The sequence below is a fragment of the Pinus tabuliformis genome, chromosome 6, assembly GCF_031772625.1.
Source record: "Pinus tabuliformis cultivar Carrire ecotype Pingquan chromosome 6, CPIR1, whole genome shotgun sequence".
NCBI lineage: Eukaryota > Viridiplantae > Streptophyta > Pinopsida > Pinales > Pinaceae > Pinus > Pinus tabuliformis.
In genome coordinates, this window is record NC_142292.1 from 1740198924 (window position 1) to 1740221550 (window position 22627).

Here is a 22627-nt window from a genome sequence, read left to right on the forward strand (position 1 = left end):
TTGCATTGGAAGGCTAGGTTATTGTATGGATCAACAAAGCTAGAGATCTAGTGAGTGAGTGGCCATATGGAAGAGAAAATGTAGATGGGGATAATGCTGTTTGAGGATTGAGAAGGAGCCAATGTGTGGTGAGAATCATAGTAGCGTGATAACACCAATGGTGTGTGGACACTCGAAGGGCTTTTTGTTCCAAGCTATGAAATCCCACCATAGGTAGGTATATTCAACAAGAAGTTGTAAGACATGTTGCTCAAGCTTACATGTTGCATAACTGCATGTGTTGAATCAAGTTGTGGAATGAACCACTTGGATAGGTATGAGGGTGACAGGTGTCTCATACACTAGCTTGGGGTCAGGTGATGTAAAACCTTAATATTTTGATCATCATGTAGTGTAATGGCACATGGGGTTATTCAGTTGTGGAATGGACCTACTTGGATAGGTACCAAGGTGGCAGGTGTATTGGTATCGTAGCTTGGGGGGAGAGAGTTGGCAGGGTGGGTGGTGGGGAGGCAATGCATGAATGTGAGATGGTTGATGAGCAATGGTCATGAAAAAGTATGCTAGATAACTAGAGGATTTAATGGTTTGTTACCTATATATTCTGGTAGATGGTAACCTTTTTATATACACTTTGATAGAGTGATTGGAATGAGGTTACTCTCCCGGGGCCAAATTTAAGCGTGGGATTGTTAGGGTGGCTAGGGTAGACTTGACTCAAGCAAGTTACGAGTAATTTTTGGGCTTATGACTTAAGACAACCCATCATATTCATGTGGAATATAGCTTACTAAAGGCAAAAATACTGTAGGTAAGTTTTTTCTTGTGGTCATTTAGATCCCAAGCAACAGTTTCTTTAAACAATAATACTTCTCTCAATTTTGTGATCCTAACAATATTTATACTTACTCAATATGAAGACACAACAATAGATACCATAAATCAAAATTGATTTAATGCATTATTGATCTCTTATAGTCTAAAAATTATCTCTAAAAAAAATTCATTTTTATTGTCAGAACATAATGCTATTTATATGTTTTTTTTGTAAATAATGTTTTGCATCCTAATGCAATGCCCACTTATCATTAGACCTATAATTTTTAGGGAAAAAGTTAGTAAATTTTCTTAGAGAGAAAATTGTGTTGTTAAAATTTTTAAATAATTGTATTTCTTTACTTTTGATTAAACATTGTAATGATATGTACAAAACAATATTATATTTTGATTTTTTTTTAATCTTATTAATAGTATTTTATTAATAAAACTAATTATATTTTAATAAAAAATAAGATATATCATGTATTTAAATAACGGTAAAGATAAAAAAATGATACTATTAAATTCTCTCTATATTATTTTTATATAAATTATAATAATAGTAAAATTATATCGTTAATGTGTACGATTACACATATACTTAAATTTCTGGTTGGTACAAAATTGTTTGTTAAAATCTACATAATTTTGAAAGATTAAAATATATGTATATTATATATATATATAGATATATATTTTAAATACCTTATTAAACACAAGGAATTGGTTATAGTAAATGCAAAGTTATTTAGTAAATCCAAAACATCCAGACAAAGAGATGGGACACATAATGGCTGATTTTATTGTTTATATATGGTTTGCTTTGTTATTTATATATTAGAAAGTAAAAATCCAGTTAAACGAGGCATACTTCAAAGTTAAGAATTGAGTTTATCAATAAAAATGGAAATTCCTGTATTTTTAAATAAATTATCTTTAAAATTTAAAAAACTATATATTTTATATGGACCAATTTTAATTTATTTTTTTAAATGACAGAATAGTTAAATACCTAAACAATGAGATACATAAACAATGGATTGACGTTGTTACTAGTGCAAACACTATTTGAATTGGACATTGGGTCGTGGAATAGGGTCATTTGAAGGTCAGTCAAAATGAAATTGGCCATTACCTTGTGGACTAGGGTCATGTGTAGGCCATTCACCAAAGCCAATCGTTGATTTGATGACTGAACTCTCTGAGACTTCGAATCTACAACTACGATCAAAGCTCAAGTATTCTAAATCATTCTAAAAAGTTTTTAATGATTAAATTTAATCTCAATTATTAGTTTTTGTTTGTTTGATCGAATTCAGTTTTCCCAGTAATAAATAGGCTGTATCGTGTACGGTCGACAGAGATGATCCAGAGTGAAAATCAACAATTAACCTTCCAAGTTTCTACTCTGTAACCTATGTGTTCTGATTCCCATCCTGTGTAAAGTAACTGATCTAATGCATTCGGATCAGATAAGAGACGGCTGCCACTGGAGAAAATACGGGCAAAAGACGACAAGAAACAATGCACGTCCTAGATCTTATTATAAGTGTGCTGCAGCGCACAGTTGCCCAGTTAAAAAACAGGTTCGACCTTATCATGCTTACTTAATTTCATAAATGCAATCTGTCACTGAAACTAAATATATCGACCATAAAATACATATAAATCTTCATGCTGATTTAAATATGTTGTTTTTTCAAATTCTTCATGATTATGTCCAGGTTCAGAGATCCGCCGAAGACCCCACAATCGTGCTAACAACCTACGAAGGTGATCATACTCATTCTCTGAGTCCTCTAGCTATGGCTGTCATGGACGCCGGCTTGCCCAACCAACTCTTTGGTGAGGGACTGAATAGACAAAACTTAGCGGACAATCATTTCATACCCTTTTCGACTGCCAGAATATCGACGTTCAGCCCGTTTCCAACAATCACTCTCGATCTCACAGAGAATCAGCTTAATCCAGCACAACAGGTCAAGCAGCCTAATCTTGGATTACACCTACAGCCCTCACATTTAGCGGCAGCCAATTTCCAACACTTGACTCCATTGGGCCATGTATTCGATCACTCAACAATCATGGATTCTGTGGCTGCAATAAAGGCGGATCCCATCCACACTGCAGCACTGGCTACAGCCATAGCTGATTCTATGCTCAAGTTAGGTACTCCAACCGAGGAGTTGCCGTGATATCCTTATTCTCTGTATCTTGAAACTCTTTTGTTTACACTGTTAAAACACCCTAGTCATCAGAAACCAGCAGCACATCAGAAATCACCAAAACAAAGATCAGATTCAAGCGAGCTTCTGTTGTGCACGCTATCCGCTGAACTCGTCGAGGAAGCTATGAACGATGCATGTAAAAGTCATGTCTGAATCCAGAAGGACATGTATATTCTTTGAATTATCTCAAAATATTGTATTCCGTGAAACTTATAGCGTTAATCGAAAAGTATTTTTTCATCCGAATTTTTATATCGTATCGTACGCTTGCGGTTAAATTACTTATAACCCGCCTAGCTAAGCTAAGTATTTAGCCGCATACAATTGAGAAAAAACACTTATGAAATAATGAATCAATACATAAAGCAACTAAGTTAAGCTTAAATGCATGTAAGCATTAAAGTTAACTAAAGCTAATTGTGTTTTACGATATTTTAATGTTTATGCCATAGTTATCAAATTCGAATTCGAATTCGAATTTGAATTCGATTATACGGACAAAATTCGACCCTATAAAATTCAATACGGAAAAAATTCGACATTATACGTTTTACAAATACTTAATATTCTTTTTTTTAATATTGGATTTATCTTTTTTTTTTTTTCTATTTTTTTATAAGTCTTATCCATTGTAAACTGAATTTTGCTATTTTATAATTTTTTATAATATAGAAGTCACTGTTTTTCTAATTTTTTTTTTTAATAAAAGTTGTCAATTTGGAAGCTTACCATTTTATATCTTTTATAATAATAAATTTTTCCATTTTATAATTTTATGTAATATAGAAGTTACTGTTTTTCTAATTTTTTTGTATAAAAATTGTAGATTTGGAAGCTTACCATTTTATATGTTTTATGATTTTTTATAATATTGATTTATCTTTTTTTTTTTTATAAGAGTTATTCATTTAACGAAATTAGATTTTTTCCTTTTATAAAAGAGGTACCAATTTGCAACCAATTCATTATTTCATAATTCTTGTTAAAATAGAAGTTATATTTCTTTTAGTTGCAATTATATAGAAATTACTAACTCATCTCTCAATATGTATAAGAGCTATTTATATTATTTAATTGCAATGATAATATTGATTTACTTTTAATTAAATTAATTATTTAATAAAAAAATTAGATTTTTGTATTAGCAATTTATTTTCCATTATACCATATTATGTAGTAGAATAATTTGTAAATAATGTATAATAAAATATCAAAATCAAACTAAAATTAAAATAATCAAATTTCTAACCGTCTATGGAAATCTAAATCTCTAATTACTAAGTTGTTGAGGAATTCCCTGTAAAATTCTTATTGCATAAAATGAGATCTTAACCATAATCTTTGCCATTTCATAGATCCGAAAAGTTTTTGAACCGTAAATGGAAAGCTAAAAATCTCATTACGATTAAAAATCTGCACTGGTCTTAATCCGTTAATCCATGAACCTATAATTGTGAACCTAATATCTAATACACCGTACCAAACTCGAATTGACGTATTAATTCGCAAATCGAATCGAACCGGCGAATTTTCAAATTTTTTTCTGCGGTACGGCCGAACTTGGTAACTATGGTTTATGCACACCCCATGCAAGTATTAAAGCTAACTAATGTGCATGTACACCAACACCCCCTCTTAAGCATAAATTACGTGAGTCTAATGCAATATGGAGGAGGCCGAGTAGAAGGCCATTTTAGGTACGTATGTACAATGCATGAAATGCAAAAGAGGGAAAGCCTAGTGGGAACAAAAATCCCCCCTCAAAGCACAATGCAAAACAAAAAGAAAATACCACTGTTAGGCAATTGTGTCCTTAACCCCGAGATGATCCTATAAAAAATGAAACTTCTGCTTAGTGAAAGTCTTAGTGAAGATGTTAGTAGTCTACTAAGAACTGGGGCAATACTACAGATCAATGATCCCATCATTAATTAATTCTCTTAGGTAATGCATGTGTATCTCGATATGTTTGGTTCATTGTTGATGCATTGGATCTGTGCAAAACTTCAGTATACTTTGATTATCACACCATATGACAGTTAGATGATGGACAATGATACATCGAAGATCAAAAAGGAAATGCTACAACCAAATGGCCTAAATGGCAGCATTCACTACTCCTTTGTACTTGACCTCTATTGATGATAAAGTAATTGTAGCTTGCTTCTTTCTTGACCAACAAATGGGGCGAGATCCCAAAATAAGTACTTAGTCGGAAGTGGACAACTCTAAAAATGTATTTGGAGGAACAAGCCTCCTTTTTGGAAGTAGAGGCATGAACTCCCATTTTTTGATCAAGGATTGATTTTCTTTATCCATGGTTGCATCCCAATATGGATTTCTTGTAACTTCAACATGTGTTTGTCAATCACATGCATGTACCATATATGCATGCATGGTTTTAGGGATGACTTCGTGGATGCATGCATGGTGTTATAGATGCCTCTTTGGATGCATGCATGGGAATGCATGGCGCTATGGCTAAGAGTGCATGTGGGGCATCATCAAATTGAGACCTCATTAGATCTACATCATCAACATCATCAATAGTAGAGGAATCAAAGTCCTCTTCTATATTTTCAAAAGTAGTGTCTCAATTTGTAGTAGAGTCTTCATGTACAATAGTGTCTTAAGAATATTTGTCCATGTTGTTGAAGAATTTGTCACCAATTTCATGATGGCTATGATAAATCAAGCTCTCTCTCTAAATGGTGTTCTTTTAGATCATCTTCATCACCATATAATCCTTTCAATGTAGTCCAGATTTGATGTGGTGATTCAATATCTATGCTTTGATAAAACAATATCATGAGATACAAATAGACACAATCTTCCATAAACCATGTTGGATCTATTAAGCCAATCAAACTTCTCATCCCCTGACATTGGTTTTGTCTCAATTCCCATGACTATTTGGTACAATCCTTTGGTCCTAAAATGAAACAAAGTCAACTGCTTACATTCATTGTAATTATGCATAGTGAGAATGGGAGAAGCTAGGAATTCCATTCTTTTACCAATTCAATTCTCTCAGAGTTTTTGATACTTTCAATCTTCCAGTAGTTTCCAATTCTTTTATCTTCAAATCTATATAAAAAAAAAATCATGCACCTTCTCCATGCCCCTCACATCTTTGATGCCATGTTAAATTCTTAGATTTTGCATAAGTAAGGACCTAGCTGGAATAATTGCATAAAATTTCAATAATTGAGAAAATAAATTGGAAGAGAGAATTGATTCGATATCTCAATATTGATGAGAAAATCAATACATAAAGAAAATAAGTTAAGCTTAACTACATGCAAGAAATAAGGCTAACTAAAGTTAAGTGTGCTTTATGATATGTTAATGTGCCAATACACCACATGCAAGCACTAAAGTTAACTAAAGCTAACTAATGTGCATGTAAACTAATAATATCACTAACATTTCATTATAGCCTTATAAGAGGTCATTGCGATTTAGTCTCAATCATTTCAAATGTGTAAAGGGTCCTTCAAGTATCCTAGGGATCATTTTCATTTTTGCGAAATCTCTTTCAGACCCATCAACGTTGTTTGTGATTGTGAGAAATTTGTAGAATTGTAGAATGAAAACATAATACTGTAAAAAATTGACATGTTAAAAGAGGTTGTTTATAGTTTCCACACTCTCCAATGTTTCTAAAGAAAACAGGGAAGCCAAAGAAAACATGGAAAGATGCATAGCATTAATTCCTTCCTTTGTTGAGTTAAATTATATCAATTGGGATGTTATTTACTCTGACTTTGTTATAGATTGTCAATCAAATAAGCAATGGCTATGATGGGGGATTATAGTTGGGAGCACCTCCCCGAATTGGCTAACCATAAGTGTAGAAATTCTTGGTATTTTCAAACTGCTAATTGTAATATGAAAAAATAATTAACTTGAATCTACTCTACTCATCAGCAGAAATAATAAAAGATTGATGAAATCATGAAGCATAAAAGAGAAATCATTCAATCACACATAACACAATAATTTTCTAGGGAAATCCAAAGCTAAAAACCTCTGCTACTTGTATATGGCATTAGTCAAAAAATATGAGAAGATTACAATGCTTTGCTCAAGCCCGATCAATCTCTACACTATCTCAATATGTCTCATTACTTCCTAGACAAACTCGAGCCAATACTTAACCAATTCTGCTGCCTACCAAACTATTATTTCCTTGCACTATTCCCTTGGGAATTAGCTCATGTTTAATGTGGAAATTCCTCAATTATGAATTGCACTCTCCTCGTAGGCCTTTCTTGTTATCGGGAAAACTAGTGTCCATTCAGAGCTGCTAGTCCCACTAAGATGGGTAGCTATCTTAGAAACAAACAAACTAAAGTGACTTGTGTTTTCCTTTATGAGAGATAGATGAGAGAGAAGCAGAGAGTACCAACCTCAGTCTTTTGCTAGTCTCGTTGCTCATTTCCTCTCTCCCTTGATAGATCTTTTGCCACTCCTTTCTCACTTGTCCCGCTTCAAAGAACACCTGTAGAGTCAAGGTAGCAAAATACCATCAAAGCATAGATATTTATAGCCATAAACAATGTAGGATCAGATGTACATTAACCATATAAATGCATATACAAATACAAGACTCAGAGATATACAAGCATATGGAGGAAAACTCAAATAGATTTATTGATAGAAGTACTAGAAGAGAGGATTACAACCAAGCTGTCTGATCCACCATCATCCTCCGAGCATGAAAGCCCTCTTCACCTCATACAAAGCAATATCACCCAACAATGTCTTCAAAGAGAAACCAACAGCACTTCCTTGCAAATTACAAAATTCCAGCCCCCTGGATATCTAGGATGAGGGATCCATATATAGATGTTTACAGGAGAGTGAGTCAGCTTCTGCAATTTTGATTAGTGTCATTTCACTGATAGTTCTTGGTTCCACTTGGAGCTTTCAGATCTCTTACTCATCTCTGGGCGAATTCAGAGAGGCAAGTTTCATATAAGCAGTTTCTAGAAGATTCTCTGGGTTTCCACCTAGCAAACTACTTCTGCCATTTGTCTGCTCTCACTCATCACACCCTACAGAAGGACTTTCCAGTATGCATCGCACACCCTGTGTGTAATAGCTGAGATGCATCGCACCCTATGCATGGAGCAGTCTGTATGGTCCAGTTTGACCAATTCTGAGTAGTTTTTCATGGAGAACTTTTGGGAGATGATGTAATCAACTGACCTTGTTCCTTTAGGGTATGAAACAACACTTTTAGTGGTTTAGAAGCCCTTGGTTTATGGACATATGTGATAGGGGTTGCAGTGCCCAAATATGTCTATAATAGTTGCCCCATAAAGCATGAGGTCGTAAAACTTTTGATGTCGGGTGAAATGCTTTATAATGAGGATCCGAGGTTTTTCGAACTAGAAGGTGACCTGTATAAGATACCATACAATACATTATCTTCAAAATATTTTCATGATCTAGCTTAGGCGGGCATTCCCATGCTCAGCTTTATAAATTCATATTCATGTACATAAGACAGACAATCGTTTGTGTGGCAGACTGATGATTCTAGTAGAGCCGTCATCCTTTAGTTTGGATGATTATCTGTGTAGCTGTGATGTACATTTGATGTCTTTATTTTCTTGAATATATCACAGCTCAGATGGATGAAACTAGATCCGGGGTCTTCAAACTCGTTCAATCTTCGCTCAAAGTACAAGTCAATCCATGTGAAAAGATGTTCTGATGTCGAACATGGAAAGACATTTTCTGATTACCAGCCAATGATGTAAGTTTTTAACAGGTGCGAGAGGAGTCATAGATAATGATGATGACCCCTTAAGGTACTGCAGTACAATTCACGTGGTGTGAATACATGATTTGATGTGAAACACCACATAAAATCTTTCGGTCGAAGGCCATTGATGTAAACCTGTCGCCGGAAGTGAGAAACTTGCCATTGAGGCATGCAAGCTTCAAAGTACTGAAAGGGTTGTTCCTAAGTCAACTTCCCAGATAATAGGCTGATGTCGATAAGAAGTGACCCATCGTAGGAGGGCCTTAATGAATCCCACATCCACGACATGGAATAGAGAAAATGATTTTGCGGAGGTGAAAACGATCTGATGATACAAGGTTCAGGGTGGTGTTCATGGAAAATGGAGAGTGAAGGTATTGCAGCAGATGAGACGTTAGCTAGGTTGGTGAATTCTCTGAGCGTCTTCTCTTGAACATATCAGTGGCACTGAAAAGGATTGGTAGCATTAACCCCGAAAATGGATGGTACGGTGGACCAATGGTGATATGGCCGGTGAATGGAATAACCCAACCCGACTCAATCATGGTGGTGGAGTGAAAGTGTCATGTTCAAGAGCGACCTGCTACCAATGAAGCTATTCAAGTTTTCTTCCCTTTTTCCCCAGTCATTGCTGACCAGTACCTATTTATTTTTGTCAAGCTTGAGGAGGATAACATATGCGTGTTCTATAATTTGCCCTTCGGGCAAACCTATCACTATGTTTTAATGAGCCTAGTGACAGTGAAACTCGCTCTTGTCTACATGGACAATTTTGTCGCTATTGTTTTAACGAGTTTAATGACAAAGATAAGTCGGTCCTTTTCAATTTTAGAGGGTCTAAAAAGAGACGTAAAGGCAACTCCAGTGGTCCTTTTTTGTAATGTAATCCCTTAAGTCTAAAAAAGTGTAAAATAATGCGAAAGGGATGACTTTTCGATAGTTTTAACGAGCGGAACATGACAAGCGCTCGATCTTTTTGTGTAATAATCCCTCAGGTCCAAAAAGATTAAAATCTAGAGGAGGGATGGCACTTTTGATCGCTTTAACGAGCTGGAGAGGCCAATTTCTTGGCAATCTTTTCATATTTTACGAGTTAGATGAAAAGAGCTTCAAGGAGACTCATTTTTTGAGGAACGAGTGATGTTTTTGGATAGCAACTGGTTCCAGGTAAGGTTTGGAAATTTTCAATCACGGCAGTGTAAAGAAGGTGGCTAATAGAATCACTCGTCACAGCTGTTCCTCAAAGGGGTAAACAATCAAATGGAGGCATATGATCGGCTAAAAAAGAGTGGAGGTGACGGTGAGAACACGACCAAGGTTCAAAAGCTGATAATTATGTGATCGCAATGGTTATTTACTAGAGGTGGGGTTCATTTTTTAATGAGCTTAAACTCTGGGGGAACATTTTCTCATTGCTCGGTTTATTTTTTAACAAGCTTCAACTTCGCATAAAACTGTTCATGGCTAGGTTTATTTTTTAACGAGCTTGAACTTTGCGTAAAACTGCTCGTGCCAGTCGTATAATAAGGATGTCTCATCAGTAGGTTCATTTTTTAGGGAGCTTGCCCCATGTGCAACTTTGCTCCTGGAGCCTTTCGTTATGCAAGCTAGAAATGACCAACCTACGAGTTTAAAGGGTTAAGAGTCTACAAACTAAGAAAATAAATGGTCGCTTTTCACTTGCATGCAAAAGGGTTTGCATGCCCCCAGGTATAAAGTAGAGTTTCTAGGTCACCATATGGAAGTTCTTGCATTAGCAAGATTGTTCCATCTGTGTCATAGAAAAGACACTTCCTTGGCGATGTCGATCGAAATGGACAAAGGTGCCTGTTGTCAGTTCTAATCACATAACCTTTTACGAGGGAATCTTATTCTAGTACAAATCCATTTTCCTAAACGGACAGGGGTATCAGACTAGTCATATTCCTACGCGGAAACCTACCTTATATCTGGGGTTTTCTTGCCAAAGCAGACCAGGGCGCATGCCTCCTGGGTTTCAGTCAGAATCACCGAATTACTTGCGATCATCAAGTGGACGGACTGGAGATTGATTAGACATTCCTTGTGCAAAAAGACCAATTAGGGATGGCATTTGAATAATAGTTGTGTTTGAACCAGGGAATGAAAGCTAGTCAACTAGGTGGACCACTCTGCCTTCATGTGGAAAACACATCACTCAGAAGAGTGAGGAAACAATGGCTCCCATGCTATAGATGTAGTCACACCCAAGGAGTAGATTGTAATCTAGAGGCCCTTGGACTACCATCACGTTCAGATCAATGGTTTTCCTTCTTAAAGTTATAGGTAAATTTGGAAGGATCCCTAACGGTCGACCTGTTCCTTTGTTGAAGCCTGTCAGATTTCGAATCTCAAGCAAAAGCGATGGTGAACCAAGCGCTTTCCAAGCAGTTGAGGAATGATACTCACAGAAGCCCCTTCATATATGATTGTACCAACCATGATAATTATGTAAGCTTGTACTATGATTTAGAATGGTACATTAGATGGTAGGCAGGGTCTACCTAGTAGATTCCAATCGAAGGAAACAACTAGATTGCTTGGAGGTGGGACTGAATAAACGGTTGGATAAATCTCTGACGAACTTCCTTCCTGTGGTAAAGGAATGGGTAGATTTCCCCCATGTTCATTGGAGTCTGTGTTTACGAAGAGAATTTGAACGATGTCATTCTCATTCTCTTTGGTGATAGTATCATCTGAAGGTGGACCCTCTGAAGACAAGATTGGGTCGACTGCCATCTCGACCTGTTGACTTTGGTCCGGTGTGGACTTAGAGGGTTTATCTTCAATGATAGGTGCTTCGACCGACAACAAAGGTGTGTCAGTCAGATTTTCAACTAGCGATGGACTCGGCAAGAGTTTCTTGTATCTAGAAGGAAGTCGCTGCGGTGAGGCAGGACAGTTATCCAAGACTATTTTAGCTTCGTCTACGAAGGGACAACAGTGGAGGGCATGATTTCCTTCACACAGTCTACAAGGAAATTTTGATCTTCCTTTTTGTCCATTGACTTTGTTTTCACTAGTTGACGGTGTGCTCTCAACATGATCATCAGCGGTTGAAGACACCGGATTGTGCAAACGGGGAGACCAGTCCCTCAAGATCCGTGGGATGCAGGGACAATATTGATGACAGTGGTCTCCCTTGCAAATGACACATGGAGATTTACGTTTGGAAGGTGCAATGTGTGGATTTTCGCCAGATGATGCATGGTTGCCCCCTTTTGCTATTGGATTCTTCTTCTTCTTCTCCTTCCCTTTCTTCTTCTTCTCAATTACTTGGTCTTTAGCATTACTAGCTTCACCAAGCGAAGAGGAAGAAGGAGAGGGAGAAACAAGCGAAGTAGAACATTGGGGAGAAACTTCATCTAGTTGCTAATTATATTGCTGAGGAATTGCGGTGTTTTGAATGACAGAGGTTGAGAAAAGCCATACTGGTAGGCCAATTGTGAGTCCTGGAGTGGACAATGTGGCCATGTGTGGAGCACCAACATCCCCCCAAGGGGAAATCCTTGATTGGTAGACTCCATTTTCTCAACCTAAGACCAACAAGGGAACAGTGACGTTATTCCGATTAAAATAAATTTTGTGACACTTTGACACAACTTGCTTTTTAAATTTTTAAGAGTCGAGAAAAACCTAAAGATTACTCTAGTTTCCTTTGATTTTTAATGAGCCTGAAGTGACAAGTGCTCAAATGGGACTTTTATTTTAAGGAGGATGAAAAGGAATGAAAGTGACTACTCTGGAAATCTAGACAGAGGGGATTACCAAACCAATTGCAAAACTACAGAATACTTTTTATGGTACGACATTCAATCTTCCCGAATGCTATGTTCAGTGCATTGCGATCGATAGGGTGGCAAACATGGCTTCCTAAGGATAAAGGATTTAGCTTATTGTGGTCTCCCAATATATACTTGACGGTACGTGGGAGAACAAGTCTGTACTGGCACTTGTCATCTCAAAGAGGAGGAATCACCCAACCTACGATGAAAGCGATAGTTACTAGACTTTACGATGCCGGAATATGTCTCTAACCTAGACTTCTAAATGTTGTGCATTAGGTTCCAAAGCGTTTCTATGTTCATTGAAGTTTATTTTACAGTTGATCTTTCTTAAGAAGTTTTCTGTTAAGGTTCACCGCGTGATGTAGATATACAATTCATAAATATGCAATCTAAGATGATAAATAGTCATTTACTTTTTTTTTTGCAATGAAAATCCTAGCTACTAAGGAAAGAGAGATGAAATTCTTTCAACATAGAGCAGAGAGCACACACTAGATGCACTTTTCCTAAATCAACTTCAGCATGCAGTCTTAATGCAAATGCACATGCATGTATTGTTTTTCAGTTTCCTTAATGTGAGAATGACAAAAAAAAACTAAGTATATATTTGAAATATCTTCTTTCAAAGCGACAGTACTAACAATTTTCTTTTCAAAAAATGAAAGTAAGGTCAGGTCGACACTTTGCGATTTTGAATTTAAAACTGCTTTCGACACTTTAAATACTAATGATTCAAATCAAATACAATGGCAAAAGTGTAATCAACTATCTAAAAGAGGAATGCTTTGTGACACTCTTTTTCTTGACTGAAAATGACACTTGCCACACTTTCAAATCAAAGGACGATAGTTCGATTAAGCTACTATTTTCAAAGGAGAACTATAAATGATGAAAAATACATAAAAAAAAACATTCACATTTACTTTTGATGGAGGCTGAATAATGCAAAGGAAGATGGTTTCAACAGAGATATACTGATCATATATAGCAAAACTACTAAATAAAGCTGAAGACAATGAAGGAAAAACCAAAATCTGGAGGCAGAAACAGTCTCATTCAATCATCGCACCTGTAACACAGGGAAACAGGGATGCATCTCACCTGCAACACATGGGAGGTGCGATGCATCCAGGTTGCCAAGAAGAGACAGTGCGATGGTCTAGGGACGAGACTGGGCTTGGTTTTCGCTCAAAGTTTGTATCTAAGTTCAGGGATTTAGGCTGAGCTAATGATTCTCAGTAAACACAAAGTATAGGGGCTGATCTAATGAGGTTATCTAAGCTACCACCATAGTACTTAGGATGTTTTCAAGCTAGATGTTCAATTCATAAACCAACCCAGAGATTGACTGAAGCAGCGTTGATCTACCTTGCAGTTGCATAGAAAAAGCAGTTCGAAGGCTAGATGGCTTAACTTCAGGCTCCATCTGTGGTTTATAAAGCAAACAACAACAAAAAAACAAACAAACTATTCGCTCCCCAGCGGAGTCGCCATTTTTTTATTGGGAAAACTAGTGTCCATTCAGAGCTACTAGTCCCACTAAGACGGGTAGCTATCTTAGAAACAAACAAACTAAAGTCACTTGTGTTTTCCTTTATGAGAGATAGATGAGAGAGAAACAGAGAGTACCAACCTCAGTCTTTCACTAGTCTCCTTGCTCATTTCCTCTCTCCCTTGATAGAGCTTTCGCCACTCCTTTATCACTTGTCCTACTTCAAAGAACACCTGTAGAGTCAAGGCAAAAAAATACCACCAAAGCATAGAGATCCATAGCCATAAACAATGTAGGATCAGATGTATATTAACTATATAAATGCATATACAAATACAAGATTCAGAGATATACAAGAATATGGAGGAAAACTCAAATAGCTTTATTGATAGAAGCAGTAGAAGAGAGGATTACAACCAAGTTGTCTGATCCAGCATCATCCTCCCAGCATGAAAGCCCTCTTCACCTCATACAAAGCAAGATCACCAAACAATGTCTTCAAAGAGAAACCAACAACACTTCCTTCCAAATTACAAAATTCCAGCCCCCTGGATCTCTACGATGAGGGATTCATATATAGATGTTTACAGGAGAGTGAGACAGCTTCTGGGATTTTGATTAGTTTCATTTCATTGATAGTTCTTAGTTCCACTTGGAGATTTCAGATGTCTTACTCATCCTTGGGCGAATTTAGAGAGGCAAGTGTCATATGAGTAGTTTTTAGAAGATTCTCTGGGTTTCCACCTAGCAGAATACTTCTGCCATTTGTCTACTCTTGCTCACGCACCCTACAGAAGGGATTTCCCATATGCATCTCACCCCCCATGTGTAATAGGTGAGATGCATCGCACTCTATGCATGGAGCGGTCTGTATGGTCCAATTTGACCAATTCTGAGTAGTTTTTCATGAAGAACTTCTGGGAGATGATGTAATCAGCTGACCTTGTTCCTTTAGGGTATGAAACAACACTTTTATGGGTTTATAAGCCCTTGGTTTATGGACATATGTGATTGGGGTTACAGTGCCCAAATATGTCTATAACATTCCTCTAACTACATGCACCATCAGTTTAATTTAGATGATTTTACAATTGATAGTACAATGTCCCTGAACTCCAATATTAACTTTGTTTTTCTCTGATCTAACATACATGAGTTAAATATTAGTGAATCTTCATTTTACCGTTTGATCAGTGATGGTTACACCCCACTATTGCGGGTTACACCCCGCTACTGGATCTCCCACTAATTCCTCCATCAGTTGGAACTAGTTTAACTGAATTTAACTCAGTTAAATTGAAGTAAATAATTAAAAGTTAAAATATACTCAACGAGGGTTCCTAAAGAGTAGGAGACACTCTACATGACTCTAGTTAGACTCCCAACTCGAATTAAATTAGTCAACTAAATAAAATTAACTTAGTTAATTATTACAAGTTGTCAAGAGAATTGAAATTACAATTTGATTCCTAATTTAATTCAAGGACAAAATTAAATTAGGATTTTCTTGTTTCATTTTTAATACTCCCTTTCAACAAGAAATGGATTATCTACTACCCTGATCCTACCTTTGTGAAACTCGAATTTCCATCTTGACAATGCCTTTGTCAAAGTATCTACATCCTTCTACTCTGTAAGAATGTAATCCAACAACATGATTCACCTCTATGCACAATCTTGTAGATGGTGATATTGGATGTTGATGTGCTTGGAACGATCATGAAAAACTGGATTCTCAAAGAGTTTGATACAACTATGGTTGTCACAGTAAATCACTGTAGGATCCATCTGCTGACCAAATAACCCAACAATGATATTCCTCATCCACATAGCCTCACAAACTGCTTGACTAGAAGCCATGTACTCTTCTTCTGCTAAATTGAGTGGAACTGATATTTGCTTCCCACTGTACCAAGAAACTATTGCTAACCAAATAACGAAGATTCCCCCTGATTTTCTCTTCATGTCAGATGGACTCCCTGCCCAATCTACATCTGTTGGCTTAGGGGGGCCTGACCCAGGTTCAGAGTTAATTTAGCCAAACAAATCCTGATACTACTGGCCCTTTCGACAACAGTCCGTGGAGCATGGACTAAGGTCTCACCCGAAGTAGTATAGGAGGGTGCTAGAACCACGTTTTCGTACCCTGGAGATGTATGATGAGTTCAAGTGGTCCGCGGTTTAACCCTGTGCACTCTCCTGCACCTTGCAACCTGATATACTGCCTTCGCACAACCCTACCCAAGGGTTGAATGTCGCGCTCTGCGTTATTACCCAAGATCTTACTGATATTCCAATTTTATTTGATTATCTTAGCCTACTTGCATGCTTTAAGTTATACTTAACAATATAAACCATTCATACAAGTGCGCGCAGTAAATAAACAATGTATTTGCCAATTATATCAAACATGCATTAGCCTAAGAACAGATACACAAAATTATGATATAAACTCTCTTTATTAATTCCTTCCTTGGTTACAGACTTGACTCTGCCCTACGCACTCAGCTGCAGGTGTCCGCACACTCAGCTACAAACTACTAAGCCTCTGCACACTCAGCTGCAGAGCCTTCTCCTACTCTACAACCCAGACACACACTTTACACTTTGACTCAATCACTTTCTCATCTTATGCTCTTCTCTTATCTATGTTCTCTAATAGAGCCTCGCTCTATTTATACAATCCCATGGTCCGCGGACCATGGGTAGGTCTCTTTAGTTGACATAACATTACAAAACTAGGGCAGACAACCCTATGACTCTGTCATACTTTCGTGCTCTACACCTGCAATTCGTGTAGCTTTATAATCAAGATTAGGTAAAAAATTGGGCTTTGAGCCCCAAAACATGCCTTGGGGGGATTCCATGCCCAACAGGCCCCCAACACAAACATCGTGACTCGCCCTCGAGTCACTCGGTCGGCGCGCCGATCTTTGCGTGGAGTCCCTCCAACTGTTCTCGAACTGTACTGAGGTCAGTAGCACACTGAGCTGCTGCTTGGTGGATCTGCTGCATCCGCTGTTCCGAGGCCTTTGTGTCTAGGGTGCTTCTCTAAAGCAATGTGTGCATCCCTTGTATGTGCGCTAGCTTTACTTCGATGTCTGTCGTGATAGTGAAGGCCTTGTCGATCCAGGGATGGACGCGCGCTTTGAGACTTGCCTCCTTATGTCTTGCCATGTCCACCTGCTCTTTCAGTGCCTTAGCCTGCCGCATCCTCGCAAGCCGCTAAGTGAGGACCATTGTCTGCGCAGTTCCTCGAACACTGTCATATTGCTATTGGAGTTCGTGCGCCTCTGTCTCTAAGCACTGGATGTTGGGATCCTCTTGTAGAGTTGTGAGGATCTCCAGTGATTCTTCCAACATGCTGGTGCAGTCTCGCACTGCACCTCCGATTTCCTCCAATCTAGCTGTGATAGCACTAGCACATTGTTCTCTGATTTCCGAGGGAGTGGATGGCTACGCCTTTAATCATAGCTCGACAATCTAAAGATTCAGCTCCAGCTGAACCTTTGTCATTTCTTCCCTTCGGGGGATCTCTACCACAATCCCAACACCTTCTGGCACATTCTCCATAGATGGGGCCTGCGCGGCCTCGTGGAGGTCACCTCTTCTATCCCCAGACCATCCTCAGTTGCTATCATTGTATCTATGCTGCAATCGATCTCTCATGAATTCAGAGGCTTAATCAACGCTCGGCTCACAACACTTAGGGATTTTCTCAACAACTCAATTCACAAATGACTTTGTTTTGTTTTCTGGGCAGCCCTTTGCATTTTATAGTGCCTTTTGAATTCAAATTCGATCGTTCCCCCCAATTCTAGTTCATTAATGCTTTCTTGGCAGCAGATTTTCCCAAATATTTCCCATAAATCGCGTCTTAAATGTCTGCCGCCCGCTCCATTTGGGCTCAAGTCGATCATCCCATCGTGAATAGTGACTTCAATAGTCACTTTCTAGCCAAATTCATGTAGGAGCGCAGTCCCCCATGCATGGTAGTGGACCTTGTGACTCTCTTCTTCTGCATGCATCTCCAACATTGGGTAGGATAGTCACTCCTTTCCAATTGCCTGGAGTGCTAAGACTATCCCTCCATCGACTAGTCAGGCGGTTGTACCACCTGTATAGAGTTCCATCCGGTCCTCCCTCATGGTTCCTGGAGAATCCCCACCTTTTATTGTTACAGTCGGCCTCGTGCACTTCACTATTTGCAATACGCTACCTTGGTCACTATGCTTAGCAATATGCGGTCCAAGCCAAGGCATTAGACTGATCAATTCGCGACAATAGGCCTTAACCCTGCCATTGTGATCGCATGCCTCCTGCCTTACCACTCTGGTCTTTTTTCCAAGGAAATCTTTCTTTATTTCGTCCTCCATCTTCTTGACTTCCGCGTCCATCGAAGTGATTTTCTTCCTTAACTGCACCCTTTCCTCTTCAAGTTTTTGGAGTCTAAGGTTTCCTTGTTGGATTTCTTTTCGGGCTTCACGAACCATCGTATCTATGGGTACTACTTTGTGCAGACTAGGCTTTGCATACTTTATAGTGATTACATCTTCTACTTCATACTTCAGCTTTGGAAGTGCTCACATGGTTAGGTTTTTGCACATGGTCCTATAAGCCCATAGAACTGCTGGTACGTGCAGGTGCCAGTTACTTCGCTTCTCATGGTGGACCGCATCTAGTTCTTTGTGTACTTTGTCAAAGGCTTCCACACAGATAATCTTCGGCGCACTTGGTCTTATCATACCTCATCATTTGCGCCATCATCTTGCCCGCTCCTGCCTAGTGGTCTTGTTTCCTATCAGGAGGACGGTGTGCGTTCGTGCAGGTTGCACACCATACGCCTGTACCCATTTGGAGAGGTGGGTGCGTAGGCTATTTCGTCTATCATACCTGGCTTTCATCTGCATCTGAGGCTTTCCAAACCACATGAGCATCATCCTTCTGCATTCGCCCCAGTCCTCAAAAGTTCTTTGATGCATACCCCACCATCTTGTGAACGTAGCACACAGTGCCCATTTCAGAGTGTCAAAACACTGCCGTTTCGGTACTTCTCCTTCAAACTTGTTCAGGAACTCATCCACCTCGCTCAATCCATTATACATAGGAAAATCTCTTACCTCTATTGTCATGCAGCGCAACGACCTTATCATCATATTACAATTGAGCATGGTTACCTCGTGTAACCAGTTCTGCCATCGTTCTATCTCTTCGTTCGAATTTGAGGTGCAGGAGATTTCATGGTCCCATGAGATCCTACCATCTGCGATCAGATTTACCCAGTCCTGTTCCCACATGGTTATCTTGTAGATGCAATTTAGGTTGTCGTCACTATCATAGTCGTGCACTGGGTCTGTGTAGCGCGATCCTTCCATAGGGTCTAAAGGTACCAATACGCGCAGTGACTTTTTCTCAAAAATCATCTTGCGCTTCTTTAGATTTATCACTCCATTCATGTAAGTGGCCCAATCTATTCCCAGTAGTGCGGGATAGGGATTGTTGTCATCAACAATCTCTATCACTTTGAAATCTACAAGTGCGCTCGCACATTCGATATCCACCGTTATTCCCTGCAATCTTCCCATGGGTAGGATCTTTTGCTGGTTCATCGTTCGCAATTGGATTAGTGACCATTATAGTGCAGCCCCGCCCATGCACTCCCATGTCTGCTTTGGCAGGATGTTCGTGTCTGATCCTAGATCCAGGATTACTTGATCCATTGCATATTCCTCGATCTGCACAATCAATCTCATCTCCCTTCCTGTTCGCGTTGTGTGCTTCCCGAGCTTCCGAACTATGTGCGGTTCTCTTGGCGCAGTCCCAACACATCTAGTGATGAGTTCTTGCAGTCCCTTCACAGCTTTTCTATGACGTAGCAGCTTCATGCATGTCTCTAGAAAGGTAGTGAGCATTGATGGGTCCATTTCTGGTTCCAGTTTGCCCTTATTACCTGAAGGGGAGGCCTCCGCGAAGCTCTTCTTAGCTTCCATGATTGTCTTTTTAGCACGCTCTAAATTAAATTCTGGTTCCTTTATCCGAGCCTTGTGAACCCATGCACTCTCTTCGGGCCGCTTGCCTTTGTCATCTCCTGTCGTAATACCACTTCAGAGCACGATATTTACATTCGGGTCTTCCTCGCGCAGCTCAGACCTCATCATTTGTAGATTCTGAGTCGGGGGAGGTTGGAGTGCCCCTTTATCGTGAAACCTCACTATCAGTGTGGGACAGTCCTCTGTCTCATGATCAAAATGGGTACAATATAAGCATGATGGTCTCGTAAGATTTGTAAAATCATGAGCAAATTCCCTGACCCCTCGCAATTGTAACGAAACAGTTGTCCGCGACCTCTTCCTAGTCCCATTCCACCTCAACCTCGTCCGTGCCTCTGAAATCCAGTGCGTCCGCATTTTGATTGAGGGCCCGTGTTTCGGTCTGAACTCTGTAGGTAGGAGTCTGATCCATCATCAATTCATAACTTCTACAGGTTCGCTCATCGTCACCTATTGACCTACATAAATTACAGAGCAACTACTGGGAACATTGTGTATACTTCTGTAATAGGTGGCAGTTATATGTGTCATGCTTCCCTCTTATCTGACAAATCACACACCATAATGCAGGTGCTACGCTCGGTACTGCTTGTGCCTCTGGTCTCAATGCCATTGGTCCTCCTGCTGCCACGTAGTTCACAAATACTAGACAATGGTCATTGTGATGTCCCTAGCCTTTGCACTTTTGTCAGGCGGAAACAGTCGATTGTGCGGACACAACCAACCTCCCTAGGAGCCTAAGACTCTTTAGTGACAAACAAGACAAACAAGAGCAATCCTTCTCTAAACATGCATTTACTATACGGGAAATCAAGTGTTTAGATCCTACCTGTAATCCAACGCTGTTGTAGCAGTCCAGCTCCGCTGATCCGGATGAGCTCCTCCTTCACTTTGAAACCTGCATACACTAACAATCAAATGATTAAATAGCACTTGATAATCTCATAGAATAAAACATATTTAACACATAGACCAAGGAATACATGAAACAACTCATAAATAACAAGTTATTGAGAAGAATGGACTCATTTGCATTAATAGGTAACAAAAGGAACAAATACAACCTGAGCCTTGGTGTTGTGCAAGTCCCTCCCAGGGTCCATCAAGAGTTCTCCTTTACTTTGACAAAGCTCACCCACTTCCAAATAGAACAAGCAAAGATGGCAATCTCTCCTCACAAGCTTCTAAATGGGAGTCCTAATTCCTGCAGCATTTACCCTTAGAAATGTATAGCTTTCAACCTCCTCTCCTTCTGCCCCAATGCCTGTATTTATAGTGCTGAAGAGGAAGTTAATCAGGTCCACCATCAATGGGATAATCCCCTCTTTGGATGGGATGGCTCCCTTATTGATGGGATAAGTTCCTCTTTGGTAGGAGTGCATGAACCATCTGGAGGCGCTCAATACACGTCGAACAACCTTCTAGAATGCTCTAGAAATGACCACAAGTGACTTTTTAAAGATGAAACTTGCGCATTTTAACCTTTACAGGGGGACGCACCTGCCCCTTTACATACAGAGCGTCCAAAGACGCAGCTTTTGTGAACATTGGGTGCGTCCCCGTAGGTAAGGTTGAGAGAACCTGCGTCCCCAGAGATAAATACATTTAGAAAGACTTTCTCTCTTTTTTGGAGTTTGACATGGAGAGTAGAGGCATAAGACTTGCCTAAGAGGGTAGCATGACTGTTGATAGCGTCATCCTAACTGTAAATAGTCATGGTGACATTTTTTAGTGTAACAGATTGCCCCCTAAAGTGCGAAGCCTGAAATAGATTAGGGTTTTGTATTATCTAGGAAGGGTGAAGCGCTTTATCATTTCAAGGATTATCTCGTGGAGAGCCTGGTCAGAACCTGCAATTTTCAACACAAAATACATGTATAAGATTATATCATCACTGAGGTAGGCATTCCCATACTCAGATTAAAACTTTAACTAACAGACTAACTACTCTGATACAGGAATGGTCTTGCAGTACATCATAATCATAGACTTTTGTAGACACAGTATGGGCGCAACCATCTGTTTATGATTAGTCTACTTAGATGATGAATACAAAACTCCTCGCAGCCTGGATGGTGGAAACTAGATCCAGGGTCTTCATTTCTACTTCTTGAATTGGTACGATTCTAGCCATGCGAATAAATGAGTTGATGTCGAACATGGTAGAAACCACTTGATTACCAGTCGATGATGTAAACTGTTAACAAGCGTGAGAGAGACCACCAGTAATGTCAATGGTTCTCAAAGTACCCAGTACAATCCATGAGATGTGAATGAGTTGATGTCGAACATTTCACGGAACCCTTTGATCGAAAGTCAATGATGTAAACTGACGTCAAAGGCGAGAAACCTGCCATTGATGCATGCAGACTTCAAGGTACTGATGATTTCTAAGTCATCTCTCTAGATAATGTGCTGATGTCGATAGAAAGTGACTCATTGCAGGCAAGCTTGCA